The sequence below is a fragment of the Ahaetulla prasina genome, chromosome 8, assembly GCF_028640845.1.
Source record: "Ahaetulla prasina isolate Xishuangbanna chromosome 8, ASM2864084v1, whole genome shotgun sequence".
NCBI lineage: Eukaryota > Metazoa > Chordata > Lepidosauria > Squamata > Colubridae > Ahaetulla > Ahaetulla prasina.
In genome coordinates, this window is record NC_080546.1 from 27,833,315 (window position 1) to 27,840,632 (window position 7,318).

Genomic DNA, 7,318 nt, shown 5'->3' on the forward strand with positions numbered 1-7,318 from the left:
CAGTAAATGAAATGAAATGTCACTAGTTTTATAGTATTTTCTCCCAAAAGCTGGAAGTCAAATAAAACCAAATGAAACAGGAACCATAGCAAGTTGAATGAAAGGAAAAAATGGAATCTGTATAAAATTAATCAGGACAGATTTTATCTCTAAATATATATACCCTCGCCGAGTGTTTTTGTTGATATATTAGCTTCTTAGATAAATATTTCTGAAAAATCTGAAAAGAAGCTACAGTAACAATTTCCTTGAAACAACAGAAATGTGTTTTTCAAAGAGCCTTCATCAATATTTTTAAAGCATTTATTTCTAACTTTAAGAAAGATACACCATAAACACAAATGTTTAATGGTTACCATCAAATGTTTTAAAACAAGAATTTTATAGCATCTGAACAGCAGAGTTTTAGTCCAAAAAAACAGATGCCTCAAGGAATTTGTTAGTTTTCAAAGTGCCAAGGGAGTCGGTAGTTTTCGCTACTACAGACTAACATAGATGTGCTTCTGGAAATCTTCTAAACAAATTTCATGATTCTTCAGCCTTCAGCCTTTAAGCAAAGCCATTTAGTAAAATAATCTGTTGAGGAATGGAGACAGAAAAGGGGAAAACTATAAGAATACTTTTTTCATTTTCATTTAATTCATCTTTATAGGCAAAATGTGCATCCAATCAAATAACACATTGTTTGGGTATTTGTTTGATTTTTTTTTAAAAAAAGGATTGCTGTTGATAGAACAACTGATCGAGGAATATTTAAGTGGGAGGAACCAAGATCTTATTTGTTATTGGGCCACAGTCAAATCCATTGAATATTTTTAAGTTTGTAAAGAGATGTGTTAAGTTGTTCATCCAAAATACAACAGAAGTCTGAACTACTGCCCTCCAGCCACATCAAAGCATACTGTATATACTAGGAGTCTCCAACCTTGGTCCCTTTAAGACTTGTGGACTTCAACTCCCAGAGTCCCTCAGCCAGCAAAGCTGGCTGAGGAACTCTGGGAGTTGAAGTCCACAAGTCTTAAAGGGACCAAGGTTGGAGACCCTTGGTATATACCAAAGTGCTGTATGATAGAGGTATATCAACTATCAGATCTCATCCAACATTGTGGTGATTTAAATGTAAAAGCTCTAGGTTTGCAAATGATTTTTTTCATTAAAAAAAATCATCATGGAGATAATTCACATTTATTTTCTCTCAAAAATGTTGGTATCAGGTGACAGGGGCTTGAGACTAATTTTCTTCTGAAATGCCAGGAAAAGGAAGAGTGTCCCCAAGGATTTCATCTTAGACAAAAGGAGGCACAGTTGTTTTCAGGGCAGCCTGATCAATCATCTGGAGCCCTCAGAAGATTTAATAACTAAAAAAGTTTTTGATTGCGCTGAAATGGACAAGCTGACACTGGAATTGAAAAGATTGACAGATTTGGAATATTATGTGTCTTGGGAGAAATGGTACAAAATGGTACAAATGGATTGACAATAGAAAAATAAAACAGACTCAGACAAAGTAGAATTAGATTCTAATTAAAACTAATTCTAATTAAAACTAATTCTAATTAATTAAAACTAATCAAGGAGAGAAGCAACTTAGAACTAAGGAGAAATTTCCTGACAGAACAATCAATAAGTGGAACAACTTGCCTGCAGAAGTTGTGAATGCACCAACACTGGAAATTTTTAAGAAAATGTTGGATAGCCATTTGTTTGAAATGGTGTAGGGTTTCCTGCCTGGGCAGGGGGTTGGACTAGAAGACCTCCAAGGTCCCTTCCAACTCATGTTATGTTATGTTATGTTATGTTATGTTATGTTATGTTATGTTATGTTATGTTATGTTATGTTATGTTATGTTATGTTATGTTATGTTATGTTAGATTTAAGTAAATTGTATTTGGTAGTGATATGTAAATGGTCACAGTCATGCACAAGGAATCTTTTTTTAAACTTATGTTTTTGCTTTTTAATGGTTGAAAAACAATAAAATTTATTTTTAAAATAATCATCTGGAACCCATTCATCAAAAAATGTTAAAGCCAGGACCAAATTATATTTACCTTTAATTGACATTAGCTGTAGGATATGTAATTATTCTTCCTTTGTCTCATAAAAATCACAATGGGCACAATGTTGGGTACACAATTATTTTTTTTAGAAGAATAGAAGAAGTATCACTTGATGTCCTGTTTTCATATCTGTTCTGCTACAGAAATGTAGATAATTTAAATAAGGTTGGAATTATTAAAGGCCGCTTCCTTTGGGATTGTCGATGCTAATTGCCTTTAGTATTGTGTTGTTGGTTTGAGCTCTGAGCTTGGCAATTTGGTTGCAGACATTTCATACCCATTCAAGGAGACATCTTCAGTGCGCTTCGGATTGTGCTCGTCTGGGGGGAACACTGGCCTTTAAATACCTTTCTGAATCCTGGTCTGATTTTGGGTTATGTGTTTGGCTGTCTGCAGTTGCTGAGTCATAGTCCTTGGTTTTAAATACCGTCTGTGTGATGTAAATTGGTGCTGGTGTTGTTCGGATTTCTTCTGATGATGTCATGGTCTGGTTTCGGGTTGATTTAATCGACTGCGTGTGATGTGGTCTGATTTCTTGTGATCTGTTGAGGTATAACTTTGTTTGCAGCATGGCTGTTCATTGCTCTTTAAATGCTGCCTTTGGGGTTGTAGTTGATGTTGTTCTTTCATTCTAAGTGGTTGGTAGATTGGGCCTATGTCAATTTTTTTGCTTATTGATTTATTGGTGGAAAACCAGGCTTCTAGAAATTTCCTTCCATTAACGGCAGGGGTGCTATTCAGCAGGTTCTGACAGGTTTTGGAGAATGGTAGAGGAAATTTTGAGTAGTTCAGAGAACTGGCAAATGCCACCGCTGGCTGGCCCCAAAGTGGGGTGGGAATAGAGATTTTGCAATATCCTTCCCCTGCCACTCCCACCACGCCCACCAAACCATGCCCACAGAACCAGTAGTAAAAAAAATTTGAATTCTACCACTGGTTAACAGATACCCAAAAAACTTCATCCAGAGATTCCTACATACAGGAGTGGGGATTTTGTAGTATCCTTCCCCTGGAGCAGGGTGGGTATGGAGATTTTGCAGCATCCTTCCCCTGCTACTCCCACCAAGCCACACCATGCCCACCAAGCCACGCCCAAAGAAAAAAAATTGAATTCCACCACTGGTTAACAGATACCCACAAAACTTCATCCGGAGATTCCTACATACAGGAGTGGGGATTTTGTAGTATCCTTCCCCTGGAGCAGGGTGGGTATGGAGATTTTGCAGCATCCTTCCCCTGCTACTCCCACCAAGCCACACCATGCCCACCAAGCCACGCCCAAAGAAAAAAAATTGAATTCCACCACTGGTTAACAGATACCTAAGAAACTTCATCGAGAGATGCCTACATACAAACAACACAAACACGCAAAGCAACACAACTACTACCACAAAAAGAACAACGACCAGATGTATCACAACCACCTACATGCAAAATATTTAAAGGCCAGTGCTCCCTCAGACAAGCACAATCCAAAGCACACTGAAAATATCTCTTTGAATGGGAACAAAACATCTACAACCAAATTGCCAAGCTCGGAGCTCAAACCAACAACATAACTACCAACCTGTGCTACTAATATTCAAATACATTTCAACCTTCAGTATTGTTTCCAATAGGTCTGGAAAATTTGATCATTTTTATAGAGAAATTGAATTAGAAATTGAACACCCTCATCTATTGTTTTATGTTTTGTTTGCCTTTTTTTTTTACCAATTTGTATTTTAAATGTTTGCTGATGTTTAATAAATAGTAGCATGTGTGCTGGGTTCTCACCTGGATGTAGGGATTGGCTGTAGTGTGTTAGGTAAAGTGGAAAATGCCCAACACCAGAAAATAAAATAAAATAAAACTGTGCTGCTTTTTGACTGGCAGTAAGAAAGACGGATTCTCAACTATAGGGAAATTTTTTGAGCAGCAACTCAGCAAAAATATATTGTCATATTCAGATGAATTATTTTAATACTATTCCCTTGAACCTATGGGTGTCAAGTGAGTTGCAGAAAAAATACTGCATAGAACAAAAATCAAGGAGTTAAATATTGTGTACTGCATGCATTTTTGGAGTATCTTTCTCAGCCAATTATAAACATCTACTCTCAAGGGAAAGACATATTTTGCCCTGTCTTCTGTGTTTTAATCCAGTTTCAGATTTTCTCAACATTAAATGTGCTTTCCAACCTTTAATTAACCAGTTCTTTTCTTTTGTTTGCATGTAGTAAAATTTTAGAAGGCTGAGGAAATAAAAATGAAGAATAAAAATGAAGAATGAATTGAAGAAGGGTTTGGGCTTCAAAATTAGCCATGCCTGGGTGATCTAGTACACCAAACTGTTTCATATTAATGGAGCAATCTCCAGCATCCTCCCCTGTCCTCACCCTGAATATTTCTTTGTTTTATGATGGCACCCATTCTAGTGTGTGTCTGTGTGTGAGAAAGAGAGATCTTAAGCTTTCATTAGACACTAAAATCAGATGAAGCAGAGGCTTTCTGGTGTTGTTTTAAAAAATACTCTCTTAAACCAAAACATTCCCAGAGGACTCATTTAAAATATATAATTGTACAAGAATATTTTATGGTTGGATTTATTGGGAAAGAGACTGTAAGAAAAAAAAAACTAGTGACCAGTCTCATTTTACTATTCTCCTTTATCCAGTGGTGGGATTCGCCAGTTCACACCACTTCAGGAGAACCGGTTGTTAACTTTCTGAGCAGTTTAGTGAACTGGTGGTTGGAAGAAATCATTAGGGCAGAGAACTGGTTGTTAAATTATTTGAATCCTACCACTGCCTTTATCTCAGAATATATTTTGACTTCCCTTCAAATACTTTTACTTCTCTTCTTTTTCAGTCTAAGCCCATCACGTTCAAGCTCTAGATGTCAGTCTTACTAGGCACTCTAGATAGAAAACATAACCAAATAAACTGATCCTACTTTATTGTAAAATCACAGTAACAGAATCTTGCAAGTCTGAAAGTACAATTTTCCACCCTGTCCTTTACAGCCCAGGAAATTAGGAAGGATCCCTTCTGAGATTCTTGTAAAGCTCATTATCCAAATGTGGGCTGTGCTGTCTCTTATTTGACCATTCCCAAGGCAGCATCTCTTCATCCAATCTCCAAAGATTTTTCTCATACACCATTACATAGACCAAGATTGGGGTGCAGTAAAGTTGTATGAAGAAAAAGCCTTCCCCAATCTAGATTCTCCAGGTGTATTAAGCCACAGTTCCAGCCAACATGAAATCATAAAGATAGACCTGAAAAGCAATTAGTACTGGAAGATAAACCAAAATATAAAACTGGATTACAAATCAGGACCAAAAAGAAAATCCACAAATACTACAATGGGAACATTTTATACTTCATACCCTTGAATTGGCCTGGATAATCTCTAGGCAAGTCTTCAGGGTTCTTTACACAATCCTGCAAGCTCTAGTTCAATTTTTTTTTAATTGAAAAAGTTTTAAAAAACAAAAACATTTTTCCCTCTTTTTCCCCCCTCCCTCCCAGAAAACCCCTTCCCCTCCCTTCCCCGGCTTCCCGGTCAATCACAAGGTATTGTTATACATAAACCAAACATAGAGTAAAATTTTCCCTTCTAATCCAATTAACCTCATCCAAATCTTTTCATCTCCCAACCCCCTCCCCATTACATAAAATAATACTTCCTAATTATTCAAAGGCAATCTGATATTTCTTAATCTGATATCTGTTTTGTAGATAATCAATCCATTTTTCCATTCAATTAAATATCTTTTCTGCGTATTGTCTTTTAAAAAAGCTGAGATTTTAGCCATCTCAGCCAAATTAATGACTTTCAATATCCATTCTTCTATTGTAGGTACCTCTTCTTTCTTCCAGTATTGTCCAATCAACAGTCTTGCTGCTGTTATTAAATTCAGAATCAATTTAGTCTCAATCCCTGTACAATCCGTTATAATTCCCAAAAGGAAAAATTGTGGCAGGAACTTTATCTTCTTCTTCAGTACATTTTGAATAATCCACCAAATTCTTATCCAAAAGGCCTTAATTTTCTTGCAAGTCCACCAAATATGAAAATATGTAGCGTCATCACAATCACACCTCCAACATTTCGCTTGGATATCAGGATACATACATGATAAATTTTTGGGATCTAAGTGCCATCTATAAAACATCTTATAAAAATTTTCCCTTAAATTCTGTGCTTGTGTAAACTTAACATTTCTAACCCAGATTTTCTCCCATGTTTCCAACATTATTGGTTCCTGAATATTCTGTGCCCATTTTATCATACAGTCCTTTACCAAATCCTTTTCCGAATCTATTTCAAGCAACACATTATACAATCTCTTTATATGCTCCTGGGTCTGATTTCTAATTTGCTTTATTAAATTTTCTTCCCTTTGCATTATACCAATTTTTTGATCTTCTTTCCATCTAGCACTTATTTGCCCATATTGAAACCAAGTATAATTCCTCCCTTCTTCATTTAATACCTGTAATGATTTTAATTGCAATCTACCTCCTTCAGCATACAAAAGTTCTTTATAAGTAATCATTTCCTGTTTCTGTTCTATATTTATATTCTCTATTGCATGTCTGGGGCTCGCCCATATAGGAATCTTGTAGTCTAATTTATAAGAATATTTTTTCCAGACCCGCAAAAGAGCACTTCTCAACACATGATTCTTAAAAGCCCTATCCACTTTTTTTCCATAAAATAAATACGCATGCCATCCATATAACAAGTCATAACCTTCTATGTTCAATATTCTTTCCTCCGTTAAATTAAACCAGTCACTTATTACTGAAAGGGCTACTGCTTCATTGTTGTACTAAAAAAGTTCACTTTCACTTTCAGACGCCATTTTAAAAGTCATTTAATCAGAGACAAAGAGAAGTTTCAAATTTCAAAAGGGGAGTCGGTATACTTGCCGTGTTGTTTCTGCTTCAAAGATCGAATGCTTGTGAAATTCCCGTCTGCTTAGAAAATCAATCAATTTAACAAGTCCTTTTGAGCAGAAGTGACTCCTACTCCTTTTTCCTGAAAAAAACAGGAGCACGTTTGAAGTCAGAGATAATGAAGTTCGGTGGGATCATAAATCCAGAAAAATTTGCTCTTAAGAGCAAACCCCCTGGATAGATCTACCACTCCCCCACAGCTCTCCATAAACCCCCTTATGCCCAAGGGGTATGCTAAGGTCAGTGAACAGTGATTTATACTGTTTCACTGACTTTTACAATCTTTTAACGCGGAGTGCCCTGTTAGAGCA